The 13383-nt window shown below is 47.7% G+C and overlaps 1 protein-coding gene across 3 annotated transcripts in view; it reads right to left on the bottom strand.

The window, feature by feature from the left end:
- Zbtb7c (zinc finger and BTB domain containing 7C) overlaps positions 1–13383 on the bottom strand; it is a 321321-nt gene that overhangs the window by 120145 nt on the left and 187793 nt on the right. For all 3 annotated transcript variants that reach the window (XM_076912444.1, XM_076912445.1, XM_076912446.1), the window contains one exon: positions 13003–13064. The gene's annotated coding sequence lies outside the window, so the exon portion shown is untranslated. The remainder of the gene's footprint in view (positions 1–13002; positions 13065–13383) is intronic.

Consider the following 13383-nt stretch of genomic DNA (forward strand, 5'->3'; position numbering starts at 1 on the left):
TATCCTCACCCTCAGGTAGCAGCCCTGGCTCTCAGGGCCTCCAGAGGGAGGGCTTCCCTAAATATTGCCTTACACTTCTCAGCAGCCCGAAGGACCTCCATCCTCCAAATCTCCTGCTACTGGATGGCATCAGGGGCCATGTTTACACCGTGTATCTTGCTTTCTTGTGCTAGGTGCCCACGGCTGCAGGGCAGGGACCACTCTTCCTCTGTCCTTTTCCTAAAACCAAACTGTTTGGGCTTCGGTGTCTCCAGACTGAACTTTCTCCCCCTCCACCCTCATCTGCTCTTCACTGAACAGCCTGAGGGCACACATCCATCTTTTAGGATTAATCTTTAAATTATGGCTTATCTTTTCAGTGGAACATATAGCTGTTAAAAATCGTGTTTTTAAATAGGTAGATTCTTCTGTAGCTTGGGCACATGACAGGGTTTCCCCACTACAACTACAAATCAGAGGGAAGACAAGATTAAATAATAGACTACCATATACACTTACACACTCACATGCACACACATGCACACACACACACACGCGTATACACACACACACACACACACACACACACCATGGGAAGTAAAGCAAAAGGAAGATGATAAATCAGAAGAAAAATTTTGACACTTACATCATAAAAAAGGTTGAGTACTAATGTGTATAAAAAAGTTTCTGAGCAGATTGTATTTATATATTTAGGAAGATAGGGGTGTGTGTGCATGTGTGTGTGTACGTGTGAGAGAGAGTGTGAGAGACAGCACGCATAACAAAGAAAAAGAGGCAAATGATTTCAGGGGTGGGTGTTACATGAGAATTTGAAGATGGAATGGGGAGGAGAATAGTATAATTATATTTTAATTTTTAAAAAGTAAAAAATTTTAATTAGAAGTCTGAGGAACAGAGAACTGAAAGCCCAGCAGAAATTGGGTAAAAGTAATCCCAGAAACACCAAAATCTCACGCTTTTCTGATATATATATATATATATATATATATATATATATATATATGGCTGTGAGAGTGGGCATAGATGCCGAACCTAGACGGGGGACCGGGGACCCTGAGAGGGCATCAGAGGTGTTGAGAAAGGCTGAGGAGGGCAAGAGGTCACGTGTCAGGCAGCTCCTGGGGTGGGGCACAAGGGAGAGGAAGGAGATGGGGAAGCAGGTGGGGGAGGGAAACAACAAAACCAGATTTTGTTCTGGAAAAAAATTGCTATAATAAAATCCAATTCTTTATAAGTTTATTAAAAGTGAAATAAGACTTAAGTAAGCAAAAGTAAAGAAAACAGGCAAAAGACAGGAACAGAAAATTTACAGGAAGAGATGTTCAAGTCGTCCTAAAACATATGAAAATATGTTCAACTTCCATTCGTAAGAAAATGGAAATCAAAATTACAGCAAGATGTTGTTTTATGGCCACGAGATTGGCCAACGTTCAGGCGTGGGCAGCATCTTCTGTTGTAGGGAAGCAGGTGGGAGGGGATGCAGGGCGGTCCCACCCTGGCAGAGGGGATCTGGAGACACCGAACAAACCATACACCATGCTCCCCTATCCACGTCCTAGAAACAGACCCTGAAGGAATGCTCGTTCCCAAGCAGAGGAGACCTATCACAGGCATGACAGGCAGCTTAAGATAAAGTGCAAAGTGTAGGTAATGGCCTAGGTTGCCACACATAAACCGGCATCTGCGCACCGTGGAGTACGTTGCAGCTGTGAGACAATGGGGAAGCTCTCTATGAGCTGGCATGAAGTGCATCCCATGATCTATTACTGAATGAATAAAAAAGCACATAGGATGTACTACTACCTTTTGTGTAAGAAAAAAGGGGACATAGGAAATAGAAGTTCAAGGTAAATTGGGTATGTATCGGGACAGAATATCTTCCCAGATATACCTTTGCTGTACATACGGCCTTCAGAAGGATCTGTGTGTTACATAGTTAAGAGATTAAATTAGAGGACTCTGTAGCAAACACAACTGGACAAATGTTCCTCTCGGCTGTCACCCTTTCCAGTGAGAGTTGTTGGACGCGCAGATGCACAAGGCGCTGAGAATAAATGATTCGGGAGAACGCACTCCTCACTCCTCAACAAGACATGCAGACCATCCCTTCTATGGGGAAAAAGCATTATGGTGGGCTGGATGAAAAGAAAGTCTGAGCCAGGGGAGAGGGAGAAGGGTCACAAAATGCCATCTTCTGAATAAAACACAGCTGCTGAACTTGCTATGGCTGTGTGTGTTGGGTCTGTGAAAGAAGACGCTGGTCAGCAGTCAGGCACGGATATAAAGGGGCTCAGAAGGGCCTAAATCTCACTAACGAGTTATTTCCCTGCGATCAACTCAGGGACAGGGTAGTCAGGGCCTTCAGTTGTGAGCCCCCTGGTGGCCCCACAGGACTCCAGTGGAGAGTTCTAGTTCAGTGGTCACACGGATGGACCTGGTTAAACTAAATGGGTGACAAAAAACCAAAACCAATAAATAAACAAATAAATAAATAAATAAAATAAGCAAATGAATCTTGGGATAGGACTGTAGGAAGGAGAGAGCGTTGATAAGGAGGGAGATAAGGGAGGGTTTGTGGGAGGGAAGAATGAGATCATTATGTAAACCTAGTTAATAAGAAGAAATTAAATTAAATCTGTAAGAATAGGAAGCAAAGAGAATCCCTCTGGGTGAAAGGAAAAAATAAACCCAACCGTATTTTAAATAAATACTACTACATGCTAATGGGTCAAAGAGAAGAAGAGAAGAAGAATGGTAAGACTAACCAGGTAGGTTTTTTTTTTTCTTTTTTTTTAAACAGGGTGCAAGTCGGTAGAGAAGCCTGGTTGTTGTGGTTTCAGAGAAGCAATTCCCCAGAGAGATTTAGGTATAATGAAGAACTGAGGAACTGAGCGTGTGAGCTGCTGATCTTACCAGAGAAGAAGGACACGTAAATATGGGGTAGGGAGGAAGAAACCTTTCCATGGTAATGACTTGGAATCAGAGCATAAATGTAGGCTCAGAATTTCTAGAAGTGTGTGTGTGTCTGTGTCTATGTGTATGTGTCTCTGTGTGTCTATGTCTGTGTGTACCTGTGTGTGATCTCTGTGTGTGTGTTTGTGTGTGTGTGTCCCTGTGTGTGTCTATGTGTGTCTGTGTGTCTATGTGTCTGTGTGTGTGTCTATGTCTGTGTGTGCCTGTATGAGTGTGTGTGTCTGTGTGTCTATGTATGTGTTTCTCTCTCTCTCTCTCTCTCTCTCTCTCTCTCTCTCTCTCTCTGTGTGTGTGTGTGTGTGTGTGTATAAGTATGTGCATTAGTTACTTTTCTGTTGCTGAGATAAAAATGCTATGACTGAGAGCAACTTAGAGACTGTTTACTTTGGCTCTGCTTCCAGAGTTGTTGACAGTCCATGATGCTGGGGGAAACATAGCACCTGGTGGCCAGATCAGGAACTCCCATCTTTAACCCCAGGCACAAAGCACAGCGAGAGAACTCCAAGGAAGGAGAGGCTATAAATCTCAGAGTTCCTACTTCCTCCAGCAACGCTGCTTCACTTCCCAAAGATCCCACTCTCTCCCCTAACAGCGCCACCGACTGGAGGCCAGAGGCTCAGTCAACACCTGAGCCTGTGCAGATCATTCGTTTCTCCACGAACATAAGTGAGTTTATATGTATCTATGTGCATCGATATCCATGTTGAGTATGAGCATATACATGTTCATGTATGCATGCATATGTATGCTCACGTATGTATGGAAGGTATGTGAATATATATCCATGCATGCATTTCCTTCAGAGATCCAAGAGGTAAAGAGCCCAGCAGCACTGAGTACATAAATGTTCTGATGCTAGCATCTAATATCATTGTCCAAGACAAGGAGCCGGAAGTCCTTAAAGAAGATTGATCCCCAGGGCTGTGGTGGGGCAAGTGGAAAATGGGCCTGGAGCCTCTTTTTAGGCCTGCTTGTGGGTGACACTGTGGGTGTCTGGGCAGGGAAGTGAGCTGCAAAGAGATGAGAATGAGAACATAGCTCAGGTTGATTTTGTTAACCTGTATAATAACTTCTAAAAAGTCTAATGCCAGGGGTTTCACTGGCAGCGTATTTAAAACAGTACGGCTTGGAATGTAAGTTCCCTAGTGTAATACAATCCCTGGTGCACAGGGAAGCGTACTTTCATGAACTCAACTCAGGGTACACGCTATTTCTTCCAAGAAGATGGCTTCTAGAGATAGGCTTCCTTAAGGGCTCAAGGAAGGCTCCTGCCTGGTCTCAGTCTTACAGATAGTGTAGTCATTTGGTCCTGGTTATGGGAGTTTGGGGGAGCCTCTGGCAATAAAGATAGTGTGAGGGTCATTTAGATTATTAGGTATCTCCGATCCAGGTTGTGGGAGCTTGGGGAGCCCCTAGCTGTAAGGGTCATTTAGCTTACTAGCCACCTCCAGTTCTGGTTGTAGGAGCTAGATATGGCCTGGCCCAATGGAGAATGCAGACCACCAGGTTGTTAATCATCCGTAACTCCCAGCTTTCTGGAAAAACAGGCCTTTTCCTTGGAAAGAACAACCCTGAGTGCTGAATATTCCTGTGTTCCCTGGAGAGCTATGGATGCAAGAGCCTTCATGTTCCCAACACGTGCTTGTGGTAAGATGCTGGTACAGCAGCAGTGCATGGGAGGCGCTTGAAAGACCCCCCCCCACTCCGTCATTAATTGGAAACACTGTTGAGAACACAAATAATAAGCCTTAAGAAAAAACAGGGGTTCATAAGACATACAGTTGATAAAAAAGATAAATAATTCCGGGCTGTCCAGCAGATCCAGAGGCAGGGTGAAGTCAGATAGATATCACTTTGCAACCATCATGTTCAGGACTGGATGGGAAGAGAGCTGTGAATGATGGTGCATCTCAGAAAGGCATCTCAGCTAACCCTTAAGACACTCCCCACAGCCTGCTGCCTCATTCTAACAGAACGAGACATGGAAGAAAGCAAGAGCCTGTGTCACAGAGGAGCCGGCGGACAGCCAGACCGGGAATCTAAATCAACCTTAGCAGGGAAGAAGACCAACAAGTCCCTCTACTTGTTTGGTTGAGACTCCAAGAGGGATGGACCAAGAGGGCCCTCGCTGGGAGGCAGTGGTAAGAGGATTGAGAATTCAAGGCCAGCTGAGCTACATGGAAAGACACTATCTCCAAACAAACACACAAACAAAGACACCCCTAAAGATGTATGCTATGCAGGATTCTGACCCAAAGCACAACCTGGATCTAATCACCAAGGAACATTAGATTAAATGGGGGAATTTCATTTATCAAAATGAGGGCATCATATTCTTCAAAGATGTCACTGTCATGAACAAAACAAAGAGAGGCTGTAGAAGTGTTTTATCTTAGAAAAGACTGAGGTAACACCGCCCTCTGAGAAGTGCTGCAGCAACGGTAAAGTGTGTGGTGGGTTGGGCAAGCATGCACATTAACATCGGCTGTGGTTTTATCAGGGGATAGGCCTTTCATCACAAACCCATGCTAGACTGTGTAGGGATAAGAAGGGCCGTGGTGTGTCTACCATGTCCTCCCATGGTCTAGAAACTATGCATGCTCGCACACCCAAGTACGTGCACGTGTAAACGGGAGGCAGAATATAGACAACACAGTAAACATCTGAGATATAAGGACACAAAGGGATTATTTTTATTCGTGCCCACTCTTCCATAAACTAAAATTATTTCTAAGTTAAGAAATGTAAATGTATGTCCCAAGCCTAGCAAGGAACTCCCTCATCTAGGTGCAGACTGTCCTCTGCTATAGGACAGTGCTAGAGTCAAGCTAGTCTGATTGGACATACAGCCCTAGAGAAATGGACACTCTTGGGGTCTCTGCCCTTCTTCTGTGGGGGTGATATCTATTTATGGGCACTTGGGTAATTTAAAAACCATCATACCTGCAAGTGCCAGGCCAGAGGAAGGCTGGCCCCACTGCCATTTTTCATTTGGCTGCACAGATATTTATCAGTCATGGTTGAGTATTGCCTATCTTTCCCAGAAAGAAGCTGTTGGGATCCCAGAACAAGGACCTGATCAAGGCTGGCCTTTGGCTGGCTTCCACCTGGCAAAGTTCCATTCTAGGGCTGTAGGCCTCTGCCAAGTCTTGGGAACTTAGGCCCTTGCACTCTGGCCTTGACCTATACTGTTTCCCACTGGCAACATGTCTTTCTTTGGGTTTGACCCACTTCTAGGCTGCCCTGGGCTCTATGGGCCCCTGCCAGGGTATTCTAATTCTCACTATGGGCTCCTTCATGGAAGGATCCAATGAGGCACTCCAGCTTGGGTTGATTCAAACTCCACTGCTCCTCTCCCAAGACCCTTTGCACTGGCACCATTGCTCCCAAGTTCCTGTCAAAAAGAAGTGAGAGGTAATCTCTGGCAAGCAGGTTTGCTTGCTTTCCTGCCTCTCTTTGGGGCCTAGAATTCTCCTGGAGGCCTTTAAATTGGTCCTTAGACCAGGCACACTCTAATGAGGCCTCTGGGTATAGTATCTTGGCCTATCATTTTGGAGCAGGTGTGCTGGGCTGTTTTCCATTGGCCTCTGATCCTGCTTGTCACCCTCCTCAGGAAGACACTCTGCCCCCAAAGCCGTAACACAGTCATGGGCTTCCTGTTTAGCAATGAGGAAGAAGGGAGTGAGGACCAGAGGGTTGGTGGGAAGAGGTCAGGATGCTTAAAGCCTTGTCTCCCTTTCCTCAGACTGGCCGTGTCCTTGGTCCAGACACCACAGCTCACTGACTCTGCTGGCAGTTGGCCTCTCCCTGCTCACCTCTTCTGTCCCAGGAGAGACGGCATCCCACATTAACAGTCATGGTGTCTGCAGCGGGTCTCATGGATCCCTCCACACCCTGCCCTGGCCTCTGACCTCAGCTCCTTTCACAGGGCTGGCTCCGAGCATGCCACCATTTTCCTATGCCCCAAAACAGGCAGACACCCCTGAATGCGTGGCTCCTCCCTCAGGAATGTGTGGGTATCTGCACAGCAGCCTAGGTGATGGGATTCACCTGCAAGGCAGGTGTGTGCTACCTGTCAATTGCCAGGGCTGCCACTCTAGGTCTCCTTCGGAGGAGCATTGCTTTCCAATTTCATCTTGGTGTGACTTGCATGTTTACTGAGAAGCAATACAAGGAAGAAGGAAAAGAGGGCGAAGTTGGGTAGAGGAATGCCTTTCTTCAGGAAAGCTTTGTTGGGAATGCTTTAGGAGCCTGACTCAATGAGGGGGGCATGTGGCTAAGCATGTTCTTCAAAATTGGTTCTGAGAGACACTTGGGGCTTCTTATTATTCATTCTATTAAGATCAGGATGTTAGCTAATGCCTGTCGTGTCTTTAGAGCAGGCCTGGCAACTTCTCTGATGCACTGTGTGCTTGAAAGTGGAGAAGGCTTTGATGTGATCCCTCTGTCAAGTCCATTCTGTCTCCTGCCTTGTGGCAGAGACACTGTCAGCTCCAGGACAAAGCGGTGGAGCTAACAGCAATGCCCCCCACCCGCTGTGCCAGGTGGCTCACAGTGGCCTCTACCCTGCTTGTTGCACGCAAGGGAGCAGACAGGACAAGCCCTTCCAGTCCTGGGAGAGTGAACCCCATATCTGAGGCCGGCAGTGATTTAGAGATAAGTAGATGGATGAAGACCAGAAACTTTGCTTAGAAACCAGAACCGCTGGGCAGTGTTCTGGTTCCCCTTTGCAGCACCATCTCTGGAAGGAATGGCACAATACAAATAAATTCCAGGCCAGTGAGAAAGAATCAGTGCCTGGCATTCAGAGACCTGGCTTTGCCAGGTGATAGGATAATTGTGAGGCTCTGGCCAGTGAAGTGCTTTGCTGGTCCTGAGGAAGGACTAGTGGCTTCTGGCTGACAAGGGTTCCTCATACGAGGATGGCTGAGCAAGGTTTGTGACAGGTGGCCCAGGTCACAGATTAGATACATGCATGGCAGGGAATTTTACAGTGAGTTGAAGAGTTCTCAAGGTGCTGTCTATGGTTGGTGGAGGTGGGATTCCCAGGGTCAGGCTCGTAGGCCCAGGATTGCTTCTCAGGGGAGGTGGGTTGGACAGGTGGGCAAGGCAGGATAGGTGGGGACAGTGAAAACAGAAAACAACTGACAGGGCAGAGATCAGGGTGGCAGGAGCAGAGTGAGGGTCAGAGAAAGGTTTGAGGTCAGGCTGGAAGGATCGTGACTACCAGCCAGGGTATTTCTCTTCTCCCTTTATATCCCTGAGCAGCCTCAAGTCTTATTAACCTCTCAAGACTGGTCTTGTTGATCAATGTTGATTTCTCCCGCACACCTGTTCCTGTTTCAGATGAAAATGGATTATGAAATCATTCCATTTGGCTGGTGATTACCATGGCAATCAGGCATGCTCGCTGACAGACCAGCACTTCTCCTGAAGACAAGATTCTGCTGATAGCAGCTTTCATGTCACTTACACCTGGCTGGGGAGGGAGGAGCATGAAGGGACACAGGGTGAGGCTGAAATATGGTCTCCCTTCGCAGGAGGCCCAGGCAGGTAGCAAGGGCCTTGGAGTGGGGGGGAGACGTCTTTGCAGGGAGGTGGGGGTTGGGTCAGATGATGGGCAAGCCAGTGGCTGGCAAACCACTTTATACACAGCTGAGAATAGCCTGGAAAGGCACAACCTAAAGGCTGTATCTAAGCCCCCCTCACCTACAGTTAGGTATCCTGACTACACATCACTCAACCTCACACCCATGGCAGAGCCTACCTCTGTGGCCTCCCAGAACACTGTGAACACGGGACCGTTATTGCTGTTCTGTGATCGGATTAAGGTGTAGGGTTTGATGAAAGCTGGAGTGCTTTCAAATCGTTTCGTCCTGATAATTTAAGTCTTAAAAGGCTTTGAGCAGACTACTCAGCTTCATTCAGATCCCAGTTCCCTCACTTGGTGACCTGAGGCAAGTTACAGAGCCTTTCAGTGCCCCTGCCATTAAAGGCAGGTGCTCAGCAGCTTCTCAGAGATGCACTTGCACAGATCAAGTGTGGAAACCCGTTAGAACAGAACTGGTACACTGAAAGCCCTCAAAAGTCAGATACTGGTGCCCTGTAGCCACTTCTATATTGTCTTAGGGGAGGGTGCTGAGGCCAGGCTGCATGGCCAATAGGTCCAGACAGGCTGGCCTTATTCTCTGATGTCAAAGAAGCTTCTTGTGGTGCGAGAGTATATGGGCTGAACAGTGTGAGAAACGCATCCTCAATCGCATCCATATTTGACACCCTCAGGTCTGGCCCTGCATCTGGCAGAACCTCTTCAGCTCGCGGAACAGAAAGGTAGAGGGGACCATCCAGGAACCATATGGACCATACATAAACATTGCCTTGCCTTTTTATCCTGTTGTCCCTCTTGGTGCTATCTTCCTCTGGACCAGGAGAAGCCTGAAGCCCAAGTGATCAGAGGTGACCTGCATCAGTGGTGGATGAGATTGGCGCTCTCCTCAGGATGTCTATCAGTGTGATGCTATGACTGATCCATTTACCAGCCTAACTGAGGTCTAACCCACCTTCTCTAGTTGCCGCCCCTTACTCCAGCTGCAGCTCTTGAAGCTTCGCTTTGGCGTGCTCACACTCAGGCTGTTCTAGGCCTCCACACCACTTCTCTGTTTCCTACAATGACATCTGCCATTAATAGCATTGTCTCTCCGTGCCACAGACACTGAGTCATGCAAAGCAGATCAAGAGCCACCGTTGGCCCTGTACTGCCAAACCCACCAGCCCGAGGCGGTGACAGGCCATTACTCTGTGTCCTGCAAGCTGCAGTGATAAGGAAACTCCACCAATTTGATCCTTTATCTTGTCGCAGGTTGAGGGAAGATATTATTTCAATCTAGATAATGATTCAATTTCTCGGACGGAAATGAGATTTTTTTTTCCAAGTCTTCAGGGGGTGCCACCAAAACCCCTCTTGGGGCTGGAGCAGGCCATGCTCAAGTTAGAGGATTTCTTGTAATTTAGAAAATGTACCGGGTGGGGAGATGCGGGAATGGATGGAGAGCAGGAAGTCTGATTTCAATGGAGAAATATAAGGCTGGACCAAAAAGACTACAAAGTAACTGCTCTTTGGATATTCATGAGGATTAACCCAAACCCATATTCAGAAGATAGGTAGGCAGAGTGAGCCAACAGCCTGAGACCCAGCAAGATGCAGAATAAGGATACACAAACTAGCCCTGCTAAAGGGCCATCCAGGTCTCCCATACTAGCCTGTCGCATGAGGGAGATCTCCTGGGCCATTTTGCTGACAAATGGCCTCACTACAATGACAGTGCTTCCTACCACAGGGCAGGAAAGGAGCTCGCCCCATCCCTGACCAACTGTGCCTCCAAACTGAAGTGAGATCACCTCATCCAAGAAAGTCACAAGATGCTGACAACGCAGATCATCTCTGTGCACTCTGGAAGTATCAGGAAGCCATTAAAGAAAATGCAAATGACGTCAGATAACTCACGTGCCAACACCTCAATGGTTTGCCCTAAATAGCGAGTTTAGAGAAATACTACATTATTTTAAAGGCCCGTGTATCTCAAGAGCTACAGTAACTGTCAACTGTGTGGTTTGCCTTAAACAACCGCTGCAGTTAGAGAGTGATTGTCAGGTCGGTTGCAGGGACAGGAGAAATTCTAAGGAGTTTGGACGGAGACGGACGGGTGTGCATTTGGGCCACCCCACAGAGAGTCGTTTCCTCTCTAAAAAGAAGGCTCATTTCAGCTCTGCCCCTTCTGGAATAGCTCCAGCTGCTGACTCCAAGTCATAAGAAGGTAGTATCTTTCAGTATGGTGTTTGAGTAACCAGACTTGAGCATCTACATGGTGCTGTTGTCGGTGTGAAAAGCAACACACCTTGTGGGAATGCTGGGCATCTCTAGTAGAATAGAAGCTTGGAGCTAGGGATCGGGAGGGGTCTTTTTCCTGGAGACCTTCTGGTACTTTCCAATTAAGCATAACAAGACTATCGCCAATGGAGAATAAAAATGCAGTTAATAAAAGCTCACATTTTCAGGACAGATAGACATCCCAGTTAGAGGCTGGTACTTCAGTATCTCTCTTTGAACTCTGTTCCTATCCCCAGCCTATGCTTTGAAAACGCAAAGGTAGTTGCAGTCAAGATGACTGACAGGCCAGGTGCCTGTGACATGTGGTTGTCTTTACAACAGAGAAGCTAGTTAGGTATGAAAGTAAATGCGGTGGGTCTCAGACCCAGGGCCTCACCTACTAGCACATGCTAGCCCAGCTGCTGTGTGTACAGCATGTGGCATTTGCCAGGGACAGTCTCTGGACTCCTGGCTCTAGAGTCAGGTGAGTCATGGAAGTAACAATACTCTAGAAGTGGCTGAGGAAGACTAATGGGGCAAATATGTCTCTAGCCTTGTCTCCAACATGCATCACTGCAGTGCTGTATGTGCAACTGAGGAGACTCACCCTAGCATATGTACCTGCTGGCAGCCTGGCTCCTGTGTCACATGTACCCAGTACTATCTCAGGCTCTGCTCTCAAGATACTCCAACAGGCCTTTTACCCAAAGTAGAACTCTCTCATGCTGACAGAGTACCCCCTAGTGTTAGATGTGCACATGGCTGCTTTGGAGGATCGAGTACAGCCACCATCCTTCTTTGTCAGAAATCATTTATCTGATGCATTGCCCATGAAATCCAAAGACACAACACACTAGGCTCAGAACCAGAATCCAGACAATAGGACCTGAGGACCATGTGATCATCACTACTCTTTCTCCAACAAAGATGCAGGCAGACCCCCTCCCCCCCAGCATGGCCTGCTTCTTAATAATGAAGAGATCCAGTCTTCTGCAGCAGAAGTTTGGAGAGAACATCTTAGAAGTATCACATACTGGCTCAGTGAACCTGATATTTTAGTGAGTCTAAGCCTCAGTTTCTCCAGCTCTAGGTGAGGAATAACTGGTAACTTTGTGAACTTTCATGAGGTAAGACAGCCAACCGTGTAGAAACAGCTAATGCTATGTAAACACTGCTTATTAGTATTGGTATTTCAAAATAGCCAGCCCCTCCTGCTAGCTTGCATTCGTTAAATGCATAGATTTCAGTTGTCCCTACACCTGGGCAGCAGTGGCTCTTCAGGAGAACAAGCAGGATCTTGGTGACAGTCCACTTAAAGCTTAGTGTGTCCCAGTGCTGTATTCATGGGTGTTAGTGGTCTTTAGTTGCAGCTGTCTGCAGAAGGCTCAGTGTGTGTTTGAGGGACATGTTCTGAGACCCAGGGAAGATCCCAAACATGGGTTTCCTGTGTCTATCGAGTGTGTATGTGCTGATCTCATGGTCAACCTTACAGTCCTCTGCACATGATGGAATAGCAGACAAACTGGGCGACACAGTTTTTTTTTTTTTATTGACACAGGTGAGGGTTACTTTATGGCATGCTGGCTTTTTGTATCTGGACCCTTCATTGATCCACTCTGGACCCTCAGCACCTTGCCCGGCCTTACCAACTTCTCGGCCACCCACCAGACCCATGCTTGTGTCCTTCACACAGGCCTGAGTGTGTTCTGAGCAAAGCCTCTGCTCTCCCCCAACCCCCACACTGGCAGAAGTAGTTTGACTCATTGCTCTGGGTTGATGGCACTGTCCTGCGATGTGTGTGTGAGAGGATTGTTCTGATAGAGACAACCTAACAGCAAACTTAGAACATCATAGACACAGCCTCTCAGTGTCCCCAGGGTAGTCTTTCACTGCCTACTTACAGATCCACAGCCAAGGAGTTCTGTCTGAGACATACCCAGGAGTGTCCTCTAGTTAGAGGGCAGAGCAGGGTTCAGGGTATCCTCCTTCAACATGATGTCTTATGTGCTTGGGACTAGCCCTGTCCAGTGACAGGGGACCTTCCAGGAGACTCCAAAGCCAATTCCACACAGTCACACAGTTCCTGCCCTTAGCAGGAAAACTGCCCATTTCCCAGAAGCATTGTTAAACCACAAAACTCAACAAGCAAAATTCATACTCACAAGCACCGACCCCTTAGGCTTCAATTGTAGGCCATCAGTCTTTCTGCAAATCTGCTCATTTCCTGCAAAGAGAGGGACAGGCAGAGAGAAGCACATTAGCATCTGCTCTGGTTACCCTTCAAGCTTTCTTGGCTGGCCTCCGGCTCCACACCTTCTCCGCACGCACTTTCCTTCCTGCAGCCCTCCCCTCCTCCCCTCCCCTCCCTGGGAACACCATGTTCTGTTGGGTGGGCGCCCCCACCCCTGCAGGCCTGTGGGCTCTGCCCACGCCGCCTCCTCCCGCTCCCGGCGCCCTGCCAGTCTCAGATTGACCACTGCCTCCAATTCCCTGAAGGCACTGGGCTTCTTCCCACTCCGGAGCCAGCGAGGCCTCCACTTCTG

This window comes from Arvicanthis niloticus, chromosome 14, assembly GCF_011762505.2.
Source record: "Arvicanthis niloticus isolate mArvNil1 chromosome 14, mArvNil1.pat.X, whole genome shotgun sequence".
NCBI lineage: Eukaryota > Metazoa > Chordata > Mammalia > Rodentia > Muridae > Arvicanthis > Arvicanthis niloticus.